General features: G+C 38.5%; 1 pseudogene; it reads left to right on the top strand.

The window, feature by feature from the left end:
* Window positions 1-5734: 5734 nt before the first annotated feature.
* On the top strand, window positions 5735-11556 carry LOC108314342 (annotated as a pseudogene).
* The last annotated feature ends 1151 nt before the right edge of the window (window positions 11557-12707 follow it).

The following is a 12707-nucleotide window of genomic DNA, read 5'->3' on the forward strand; positions in this document are numbered from 1 at the left end:
TCAATAATCCCATGTTTCTTGGAAGCTTTGTTCGTTTCTTTTCCCTCTTTTTCCTCTAGTTTTGACTTTTTTCCCTCTTTTTCCTCTAGTTTTGACTTCTCATTTTATTTCATTGAGTGGATCTTCAATCTGATATCATTTCTTCTGCTTGATTTTGGCTATTAAAACTTGTGTATGCCTCACAAAGTTCTCATGCTGTGTTTTTCAGCTTCATCAAGTAGTTAATGTTTTTCTCAAAGTTGATTATTCTAGTTAGCATTTTGTCTAGGGTTTTAGTTTCTTTGCATTGGGTTAGAACATGTTCCTGTAACTCAGAAGTTTGTGGTTACCCACCTTCTGAAGCCTGCTTCTGTCAGTTCATCACTCATTCTCCATCCTGTTTTGTTACCTTGCTGGTGAGGAGTTGTGATCTCTTGGAGGAGGAGTGGCATTCTGGTCTCTGGTGTTTTCATATTTTTTGTGCTTGTTTCTTGTGATCTTGGTGGATTTATCTACCTTTTGATTTTTGAAGTTGGTGATTTCGGAATGGGTCTCTTAGTGGACATCCTTTCTGTTGATGTTGAAGTTATTTCTTTTTGTTTTTCAGTTTTTCTTGTAACAGGCCCCTCTGCTGTAGGACTGCTGGAGGTTCACTCCAGACCTTGCTTGCCTGAGGATCACCCATGGGGCTGTAGAGCAGCAAGGATTGCTGCCTGATCTTTCCTCTGGTAGCTTCATCTCAAAATGGTAACCACCAGGTGTCAGCCAGACCTCTCCTGTATGAGGCAATTTTTTTCATTATTTTGGGGTCAGAGAGCCACTTAAGTAGGTAGTCTGTCCCTTGTCTGCCTTCAGAGATGCTGCTGGGCTGCCTCAGACTCAGCCCCGCTGCTGTGTAGGCTTCCTCTGGCTTTTGTTTAAACGGGTGGGATTAGACCTATCTTTGCATGGTTGATGCCCTTCCTCCCACTAAGCTCTATTGTCCCCCGTTGATCTCAAACTGATAGGCTGGCTGCGAAACTCTCAAGCCAGAGGGCTTCAGTTTGCTGGTGTTTGTGTGGGTGGGACCTGCCAAGCCTTATCACCTGTCTCCCTGCTTTCAGCTCTCCTTCTTCTTGGGTGGTGGGTAGATCTGTCCCACAGGTGCTGTTGGTGCTAGTCAAAACTTCTGCCCAGCTCTGTGCCAACAACTAGCAGTGCTGGGCCATCTGCAGTGTCGCTCAGATTTGTGTTGGTAACTCACCGTGCTTTTCAGCCCAGTGTTGTTATCCTGGACTGTGGGTTGCAAAGGCCATGGGAGAAGTGCGGTATCTGAACCAGAGTGCTGAGGAGTTCAAGTATGATCCTCAGGCCAGTTGTACTTCCTGGTGTGGCAGCACCCTGCCCTGCCTCAGTTTGCCCTCCTTCGGCTACACCGCTGTCCAACTAGTCACATTGAAATGAATCTGGTACTTTGGTTGGAAGTGTGGAGATCACTTGCTTTCTACATCTCTGACTGGGAACTGTGCTCTGGAGCTGTTTCCATTTGGCCATCTTGGTGGAAGTCAATAGGTTCAAAATCTCACATATCTTCCTTTCATTAGCTGGTTGTTATGTAGACATGGTTGTGTAGTTGCTTTATAGGGTCTGTGGGCTATGTGCTTAAGTATTTGTGATATCACATTGTGTTCTTTTGATCCCATGTGTAGTACTCCCTAAAAGACTTCCTACAGGGCTGATATTGTTGAAATAAATTTGCTTAGCATTTGCTTCTCTGAGAAGGATTTTGTTTTCCCTTCATTTATGAAGTTTAGTTTGGTGGAAAATAAAATTCTTGTTTGGAGTATTTTTTTTTGAGGATGGTGAAAATAGGGCCCCCAGTCTCTCGTGGCTCACATGATTTGCAGTGGACCTATCAGCAGAAGCCTTATAGTTTCTCTGTGTGTGACCTGACTTTTTTTCTCTAGCTGTCTTTAAGATTTTTTCTTTTATGTTCATCTTGATAAATGTGATAACTAAGTGTCTTTGGGATGGTCAACTTGTATCTAGGCAAAATTCTCAGTATTTCTTGAATTTGAATGTTAACATCTCTAGCAAGATTAGGAAAATTTTTGTGGACTGTATCCTCAAATATATTTTGAAAGTTGCTTATCCTGTCTTCTCTGTGATGCCAATGAGACATAGATTTGGTCTCTTTATATGTATTTCTCAGGTTTTATTCACTTAAATTGTTTTATTTTTGTCAGACTGAGTTGATTTGAAGAGCTGATCTTTGAGCTCTGTGATTCTTTGCTCAGCTTGGTCTATTACATTGTTAGTATTTCTGATTGTATTATGAAATTCTTATATTCTGTTTCCCCCCCAACTCAAGGAGTTGAGTTTGAGGCTTTAAAAATGTCTGTTTTTTTCTTTTAGCTCTTGAATTGTTTTACTGGGTTGCTTGGCTTCTTTCGATTGCATTTCACTTTCTCCTGGATCTTGATGAGCTTCTTTGCCATCCAGGTCTGAATTCCATGTCTGTCATTTAAGTCATTTCATGTTGGTTAGGAACAATTGCTGTGGAGCTAGTGGGCTCATTTGGAGCTAAGGAGACACTCTGGATTTTTAATTTGCCAGAATTCTTGGAGTGGTTCTTTCTCATCTGAGACTGTTGGTGTGCCTTTAACCAAGATATTGAGTATAGTCAGTTGGCTTCATTTCTGGAAGTTTTAGAGGGCTAATGCTCTGTACAGTCTTTTTTTGTTGAATTTTTGCCCTTGATTTCATAGAAAGGAGAATTAGCAAAGTGTGTCTTTGGGGTTTTTTAAAATTAATTAATTTATTTTTTTGGTTTTGTAGTTTTGGCTGTGATTTAGTAGGTGGTGCATGAGAGCAATGGATGGTAGAAAGGCTCTTACTGAGCCACACTGCTCCTTCGGGTATCCTCATGTTTGGAGCTGTGCTCTGCAGTACCAGTGGGAGAGAAGTTTTGATGCCCTTACCAGGCCTGATCCTGGGTCTTGGGGCAGCCACCTCTGATCACTTACACTGCATCCACAATTTTTAAAAATTGTTGTTAGATGTTTCTTTCCATGGGGCTCCGTTGGAAAGAGATCTAGTGGGGAAGTAGGCCCTACCTTTACTGAGCCAGCCCTGTGGAAAGAGACACACTTAAGTCCCACAGAAGCCAACAAACCTGTGTGACCTGTTTTCTGAGTGTGCACTCCTCCCCTGCTTGTGTTAGGCACAGATCCTGACTCAGCATTCTGTTTATATTAATTTTTAAAAAATGTAATAGTGATAATAAATTCACAAAATTTACCATCTTAGCCATATCTAAGTATACAGTTTAGGAGTGTTAAGTACATTCAAATTGTTGTGTGACCAATCTCCAGAATTTTCCAAAACTGGGATTCTACACCTATTAGACAGTAACCCCTTATTCTCACTTCGACCCATCTTATGGAAAACACTGTGCTGCCTGATATTTCAATGAAGTCAACTACTCTAGATACCTCATATAAGAGGATCATGCAGTATTTGTCTTTTTGTGATTTGGCTTATTTCACTTAGCGTAATGACCTCAAGATTCATCCATGTTGTAGCATGTGTCAGATTTTCTTTCCCTTGTAAAAATGAATTATTTTCCTGTGTGTGTGTGTGTGTGTGTGTGTGTGTGTGTGTGTGTGTGTGTACTACACATTTATATCACTCTATATATCACATTTTGGTGTGATGACTAGGAAATCATAGCCAAATTCAATATCAGGAAGCTTTTGCCTATGTTTTCTTCAAAAAGTTTTATAGTTTTAGGTCTTACATTTAGGTCTTGAATCCATTTTGAGTTAATTTTTACATATGGTTTAAAGTAAGAGTCCCACTTAATCCCTTTTTATGTAGATATCCAGTTTTCTCAGCACGATCTGGGAAAAAACTGTCCTTTTCCCATTCTGTCATCTTGACACCTTTGTTGAAGATCATTTGACCATATGTGTGAGCGTTTATTTCTAGGCTCTCTTTTATCCCATTGGTCTATATATATTGGTCTATTCCATGTACCTGTCTTTTGTCATTACTACACTGTTTCGATTATGGTGACTTTGTAGTAAATTTTGAAATTAGAAGGTGTGAGATCTTCAACTTCAAGATTGTGTTGGCTGTTTGGGCTCTGAGACTTCATTTGAGTTTCAGGATAAATTTTCCTGTTTCTGCAAAATTGCCATTGGGATTTTTATAGGGATTGCAAGAAACATTAAAAATGTGCGTCATTTTCTGAAGTATTGACCTCTTAACAATGTTGTCTTCTAATTCATAAGCATGTCATGTCTTCATTTCTCTCTTCTTTAAAAATCACAATGCAGTGTTTAGAGAAATTAATGTACAAGTCTTTCATCTTTGTTTAAATTTATTCCTACATATTCATCCATTTTTATGTTGTAAATGGAACTGTTTTCTTGACTTCCTTTTTAGATTATTAATATAAAAACACAATTGATGTATGTGTATTAATTTTGTATTCTGCAACTTTGCTGAATTCATTTATTCTAATGGATTTTTTAGGTAGAATTGTTAGGGCTTTCTACATGTAAGATCATGTTGTCTGTGAACAGAGATAAGTTTACTTCTTCCATTCAGATTCAGATGACTCTCATTTCTTTTTCCTGAATAGTTGTTCTAGCTAGAACTTTCAGTACAGTATTAAATAGAAGTGGCCAAAACATAATTTTTGTCTTGTTCTTATTCTTAGAAAGCTTTCAGTGTTTCGCCATCAAGCATGATATTATCTGTGGGCTTTTCCTATATGACCTTCATTATGTTGAGATTGATTTTTTTTGTGTGTTTCTTGTGTATTTAATGTTTTTTTATTATGAAGCTCTGCTAATTCTTTGTTCTTTGGATTGTATTATGTCTACTGACCTAATGTTAGGTTTACTGATTCTTTATTCTGCTAGTCAAAGCTACTGTTAAGTTTCTTGAGTAAATTTTTCATTTCTGTTACTGTATTTTTTAATGCCAGAATTTCTATTGGTTAACCTAAAAAATAATTTCTACCTCTTTTTTCTCTATTTAAAGACATTCTCTCATAGCTTCCTTTTCTCATTCAAGTAAAATTAGTTCCTGGAAGCTATTTATAAAGATAATGTTGACATCTTTCTTAAATTTGATCTGAGCTCTCACTGTCTTTTTGCCTCTTTTTTCCCCTATGTTTGTGTCACTCTTTCCTATTTCCTTGCATATTTTTCTTTTCTTGTTAAAAAGTGAACGTTCTAGATAAATATCTCATTCCATCAATTAATTCTGTGCCTCGTGGGTCTTGTTTTTGTTGTTGTTGCTTGTTCGTTTAGTTATTTGGCCAGACTATTTCAGTGAATTGTTTATCCTCCCAAGTGTGAAGCCTTTGGTTTTGCTCTTCATATGGAGCAGCCTTGGGTGTGTGCACAGTTATCCTGGCCCTGGTACTGTCTGTTTTTCTCATTAGTTACGCCTTTATTTTTTTGTCATAGCCAGATTTTAGGCCCCACTCCTTGCCAGGTGACCCTTCTATTCTTCTAGACAATTCCCTGGGGCATGGATTTTTTCACACTATGATCCAATTAAGCTTGAGCGCAGGGTAGCTTGTCTGAGGTTTATTCTGACCCCAGGAGGGATCTTAGATTTCTCTGGCTCTCTGTGGTGAACTGGCCTATGGTTTGTTGTTGTTAATTAAGAAAACTTATTGTTTTTGAGAGCATTCTAAAGCTTGACCTTCTCTACCCTCTGTTTCAAAAAAAAGTTAGTTCATTTGGGGAGAGTTTTAGAGCTCTGTTCTTATGAACTGCCTCTCCCCTTGGGTAAAATCTTTAAGTCACTCTTCTGCAAGCTTGATGGGGAAGTCTTTCTCTGTTTTGGAACCTGAATTGAGCTTGTATGAGGGTGATGGGGGCCCTAGTTTTCTTTGACTGCTGCATATGGGATCTCTCTGTCCTATGAGTGGGTACCAGTTAGAGGAAGGGATCTCCCCACCTTTCAGATGCCCTCACCAGGAATTTAGCCTCCTCCACTCAATTGGAGGGCATGAGAAATGCTAGGGACCTAAGCTGTGGATAAGAAATTGTATCCCTTCAAGGCAGGCTGAGGGGAGAGGGGGCCCTGCAGTCTTAGCCACATCCATCCAGAGTATAGCTTCTGTCAAGGTTAGTTGAGATTAGGGGAAAGGGAAGAAGTTACCTTGCCTTTTTTTTTTTTTTTTTTTCTTTTCTTTTTTTAAAACCAAGTCGTAGTAGATTTTTTTCGAATAATATTTTTTTTGTTTTACTATATGCCCTTGGGACAATTTTCACAAATTATTGTCTTTCAAATAGCTTTTATTGGTCATTTTTATTTCAATAAACAGTCACTTTATAAGTGTTCTCATGTGACTATCCCAGATGATCCTTACCAATTTTTGATCACTTACTTTCTGGCACAATGATATTTCAGGCTCTCCTGTCTTTCACTGCCCCAGTCTTGAATGTAGCCAACTTCTCACAGAATCTTCCTTTCCATTCAGAGAACAGCATTTACAAATTAGACATGTATGCCAGCTGTGTTATTTGCTATTCTGTGGTGTCATTGCTTTCAGTCCCTTTCAAGCTGACAGAGCTAGCAGGAAAATATGTATGTATATATATTCGTTCTGATTCCTTTAATTTCAGTCCAGTGCTATAAGTTCCTTCCTCTTGTTCCTGTGTTCTTATTCCACAGTGAGAAACCTGTGAGTAATATCAATATCTTTTTTTATTTGCTCTATCTTACAATAAATGTTAAAAATTGACACCAATACAGTTACCAGTAATAAACGTTAAGTAAAATTTAGGATTCCTTTGCAATTGACACTGTTCTTATATTATCCCTTGGAGGATAAAACAGCATACTTGGTTCAAGATATATTTGAGTTAATTTTAAAAAAACAATGTAGGTGTTTTTAATTTGATACACAACTTGTTTAAAGTTAGTTTCAGGATTCTATCCTTTCTAATTTTAGATTTTGAAGATGTAAAATCTTAACATGATTTAAAGTAAAAATTATACAGCCCCTGTTCCCACCCATTTTATATAGGTAACACTTTTATTAGTTTCTGGTTGCTCCTATATTTCTTCTTGCAAATTTAAAATAGACCAGGCATGGTGGCTCATGCCTGTAATCCTAGCACTTTGGGAGGCGGGGGTGGGAGGATTGCTTGAGGTCAGAAGTTTGAAACCAGCCTGGGCAATATAGTTAGACTTTATGGAAAAAATTAATATGTTCATATTCTTTTTCCTTCTTGCACAAAAGTTTGCATAATATAAATGCTCTCTTGAAACTTTCTTTTATCTCTTAATAATATGATGTGGAAATGGTAACATTTTACAGACAGCTTTACTTTTTAAAGCACTGAATTGTTTAAATGGTTCCATGTATAAATATATCATAATTTAATCAGCCAGTTTTCTTTTTTAAAAAACAATATATGTATTTGTCATAGAGATGGCATCTCGCTATGTTGCTCAGGCTGATTTTGAACTCCTGGTCTCAAACAGTCCTCCTACCTCAGTCTCCCAAAGTGCTGGGATTACAGGCCTGAGCCACTGTGCTTGGCCATTCAAAGCATTTTCTAACCAATGGACATTTGACTTGTTTTTCATACTTGGTACAAATAACACTATTTTAACAATCTTATATCTAATTTTTTCTGTTTTTGAGATGTATTCAGGTTAAATTCCTGAACGTGGGATTTCTGAATCAAAGCTTAAATACATAGTTTTGTTAGATATTGCCAAATTCCCTATCATAGGGGAATTTATTAGTTCCCTAGTGCTATAATAACAAATTACCACAAACTGAGTGGCCTAAAACAACAGATATGTATTCCCTCACTGGAAGCTAGAAGTCTAAGATTAAGGTGTTCGCAGAGCTGTGCTCTCTAAAAAGTCTAAGGGAGGATCCTTTCTTAACTCTTCCTAGCTTCTAGTGGTTGCTGACAATCTTGGAGCTCTTTGGCTTATAATTGCATAAGTCCAACCCCTGCCTCTGTCTTCACATGGTGTTCATCCGTGTGTGTGTGTGTGTGTGTGTATGTGTGTGTGTGTGTGTGTGTGTACAAACTGTATATTTCTGAATTTAGTAAGGATACTAGATATTGGATTAGGGCCCATCTTAATGCAGGATGACCTCATCCTAACTTGATTACATTTGTAAAGACCCTATTTCTAAATAAGGTCACATTCATAAGTACTAGGGGTTACGATTGCACATATCTTTTTGTAGGACACAATTCAACCAACTATAATGTGCTACCCTTTTTACTGCCATTTGCTACAAAAGAGTGCCTGCTTCCTCATTGTCTTCACAAAAGACAGTGTTGCCAAATCATTGATGTATTTGCTAACTATATAGGTCCTACACGATATCTCAGCATTTCTATTTCTCTTATTATGAAAGATGTTGACTGTCTTTTATATTTTACACCATTTTGTCTCTTTAGGCTGTAATTAAAAGTGTCATGAAAATTTCAAACATTCAGAAAAGTAGAGAGCACATTTTAATGAGTGCATATTTCGGACATCTGGCTTAGTTGTCAACATTTTACCAGTCTTGTTTTATTCTATCATTGATCTGTAAGAACTTTAATATTGTAACTAACATCTAGAACTTAAAAGACAACATAATAGCAATACCATCATTATACCTAACAAAGTTATAAATTATTCCTTAATTTTATCAAATCCCAGTCTGAGCTGAGGTTGTCTAAAAAATCTTTTTAGTATTTAATGTATTAACTGAAGGCATTGGACAAGATTGTGCCTCCTGTCCTTTTTCATTTAAAAATTCATAGATTTGCTCTCCAATTCATAATAAATGAAGAGAAACCTTGCTATTGTAAGCCTTGAACTACTGCTGCGTAATGATCTCATTACTTACTGGTGAACGCCGCAGAGCACTGTTTCCAAGATCTCTTCTTCAGTTTGTAATAGTCTTATTTATTGTGTTACCATTAGATTGTTATCTATTTCTTCCCTGGAAATAGAGCGACTTGGTTCTGTAATGGGACTTTGTTCTGAAACCATTTTTCAGATATGACAGTAGACTATAATGTCACTTTAATTTTGCTGTAGGCTTAATAGGGAGTGAAAAATGTCATTGGTGATGGTATGATTACAGGCCCATCATTTTTTTTCTCATTTGCTATATCCTATTATTCCAGAATCTTGACTTTACCTTTTCACTGTTCCCCACATATCTGCATTACTGCTACAAGCTATGTGCTATCCCTCCTGGACAGAGTCAGACTTGCAGGGTTCAAAGCTCACTTCTGCCATTCACCAACTATGGTATTGGGTACCGTTTCCTTATCTGTGAAAGAGAAAACTAGGATATCATGGGGGCGATGGCGGCGAAGGGCGGGGACAGAGGAGGAGCGAGCTGGGCCAGGTGCTTGCTGTGCCTCGAGTCCAGTCCTGAGCAGGCCTCCTTCAGACCAGCTTAACGTGACCGAGCTCAGTGGAGCCTGAGCAAGGAGCGGGTCCATTGTGGAGTTGAAGGGCGGGAGGAACATGATGCTGCTGAGATTGTTTCACCCAAATATCACTGGTGTGAAGGCAGAAAATCTGTTGACCAGAGGAGTTGATGGCAGTTTCTTGGCAAGGCTTAGTAAAAGTAACTTTCCGTTACTAGAAATGAAGTCTCCACACTTTCCATTAGTGGAAATGAAGCTGTCACCCACATCAACATTCAGAACACTGGTGATGACTGTGGCCTGTCTGGAGGTGAGAAGTTTGCCACTTTGGCTGAGTTGGTCCAGTATTACACATGGAACATCACAGGAAATTAAGAGAAGAATGGAGATGTTACTGAGCTTAGGAATCCTCTGAACTGTGCAGATCCCACCTCTGAAAGGTGGTTTCACAAACACCTTTCTGGAAAGGAAGCAGAGAAAGTATTAACGGAAAAAGAAAAGCATGGTAGCTTTCTTGTTTGAGAGCCAGAGCCACACTGAAGATTTTGTTCTCTCTGTGCACACTGGCGATGACAAAGGGGAGAGCCATGATGGCAAGTCTGAATTGACCATGTCATGATTTTCTGTCAGGAACTGAAATACATGTTGGTGGAGAAGAATGGTTTGATTCTTTAACAGATCTTGTGGAACATGACTAGAAGAATCCTATGGTGGAAACACTGGGTACAGTACTATAACTAAAGTAGCCCCTTGACTCATATAAATGTTGCTGAAATAGAAAGCAGAGTTTGAGAACTAAGCAAATCAGCTGAGACCATGGATTAAGTAAAACAAGGCTTTTGGGAAGAATTTGAGATATTACAACAGGAGTGTAAACTTCTCTCTAGCCAAAAACAGGGTCAAAGGCAAGAAAACAAAAATAAAAATAGATATAAAAACATCCTGCCCTTTGATCATACACCAGGGTTGTCTTTTACACAACAGTGATCCCAGTGAGCCTGTTCGAGATGATGTCAATGCAAATATCATCATGTCTGAATTTGAAACCAAGTGCAACAATTCAAAGCCCCCCAAAAGTTACATTGCCACACAAAGCTGCCTGCAAAACACGGAGAATGACTTTTGGTGAATGGTGTTCCAAGATAACTCCGGAGTGCTTGTCATGACAACAGAAGTGGAGAGAGGAAAGAGTAAATGTGTCAAATACTGGCCTGATAAGTTTGGTTTAAAAGAATATGGGGTCATGTGTGTTAATGTCAAAGCGCCACTAATGACATTATGCTAAGATAACTTAAAGTTTCAAAGGTTGGACAAGAGAATATGGAGAGAACAGTTTGGCGATATCACTTTTGGACCTGGCTGGACCACAGAGTGCCTAGCAACCCTGGGGGAGGCACTGCAGTGCTGGAATTGGCCAGACAGGGTCGTTCATTGTGATTGATATTCTTATTGACATCATCAGAGAGAAAGGTGTGGACTGCAATATTGACGTTCTCAAAACTATCCAGATGGTGCAGTCTCAGAGGTCAGGGGTGGTCCAGATAATTTATCTATATGGTGGTCCAGCATTATATTGAAACACTACGATGCAGGACTGAGGAAGAGCTGAAGAGGAAAGGGCAAGAATATGCCAATATTAAGTATTCTCTAGCAGACCAGATGAGTGGCGATCAGAGCCCTCTCCCGCCTTGTACTCCAATGCCACCCTGTGCAGAAATGAGAGACCATGTTAGAGTCTATGAAAATGTGGGCCTGATGCAGCAGCAGAGAAGTTTCAGATGAGAAAGGCTGCCAAAACTTTGGCACAGAAATAGATGTGAACTTTCAACCTCTCCCGAAAAAGATCAAGAACAGATGCAAGAAAGTTTATGTGAAGACAGAATTTGGATTTGGAAGGCTTGTATTGTGGATGACTAACTTTTGATAAGCAAAATTTGAAACCATTTAAAGACCACTGTATTTTAACTCAGCAATACCTGCTTCCCAATTGCTCATTTCCTCAGACAGGAAGAAATCATCTCTACAATGTAGATGGTATATTTTATAGAATTTTGTTTTAAATTGAGGAAGCAGTTAAATTGCGTGCTATCTTGCTGATTATGGGGATTCAAATTCTAGTTGTGTTAGCATTTATTGTATTACCATTAGATTGTTATCTATTACTTCCCTGGAAATAGAGCTTTTTTTTTTTTTTTTTTTTTTTTTTTTTTTTTTTTTTTTTTTTTTTTTTTTTTTTATAACTTTAACCAGCTTAATTCCTTTCTCATTGTAGAGAATGATAAAAATAATTTTGGAAAATTAAGTAACATCTTAGAAAAGTGAAAACAATCCTATTTATTATCATGTATCCAGTAGTGGATAATTCATTTTGATGGTTTCTATTTTTGGCAAAATGAGAATTAAGCCAGTGCCTGAGACTGTCGGAAGCTGACTGGTCTGCCTTTTCATTGTCATTAAAGAGTCATAGAAAAAAAAATCATGGATATTTATAAATTAAGATAAAAGGTGTAGCCTTTTTATTTTTGTTTTTTTCAGCCAATGACCAATTATAGTTTGGCTGTTGACTGAGAAGGTTGTGGTGGGAAAACATTTGCCATATTTTCTTTGCATTTGAGTAATTGTCTTGTATTTAGAAAAAATATCTATGAATGACCAGTGTTTTGGGTTGTCAAATGTTGCTGACAAACTTACCCCAAAACTTTAGTGGCTTAAAATAACCCCACCCCCAACTGTTCTTCAATCTGAGCTGGGCTCAGCTGGGCTGTTTTTCTGCCAGCCTGCAGGTGGCCACTCATGTTCATCAGGTCAGTGGAGAGACTGGGATGGCTGGGCTTCTCTCTCTGCCTGCAACCCTGAGTCTCTCCACCTCCAGATAGTCTCTTTCAGTGACCTGTCTGGCAGAGTGGGTAGACCTCTGACACCCAGCTCAGAGCTCCCAAGAGCTTGAAAGCAGAAGTGGCCAGGCCTTCTGAACACTGAAGTCCAGAATTGTCACAGCATCCCTTCTACTGCCCTCTATGGATGATGATGATTTTTTTTTTCTAATCAGAAGAGAGCTGGAGTATGCCCTCTATTTACTAAACAAGCCGCAAGTCCAGCCCAGATTCAAGAAAAGGGTATGAAGTGGAGGTGCAGTTAATTAGGGGGCCACTAGTCTAATGGATCGTCATAGCCAGTGTCATGGAAAACCAAGGATATTAACAAAAGTAGAAGTTACTAGTGACCTTGGGAATATGAATCTGCTTACAGTAGCTGGGACAAGCTGAAAGTCAGACTGAGAAATAAAGAGAGGGCCTTCAAGAAGCTTCCTGAATG

Source organism: Cebus imitator, unplaced genomic scaffold (genome assembly GCF_001604975.1).
Source record: "Cebus imitator isolate Cc_AM_T3 unplaced genomic scaffold, Cebus_imitator-1.0 Scaffold150, whole genome shotgun sequence".
Taxonomy (NCBI): Eukaryota; Metazoa; Chordata; class Mammalia; order Primates; family Cebidae; genus Cebus; species Cebus imitator.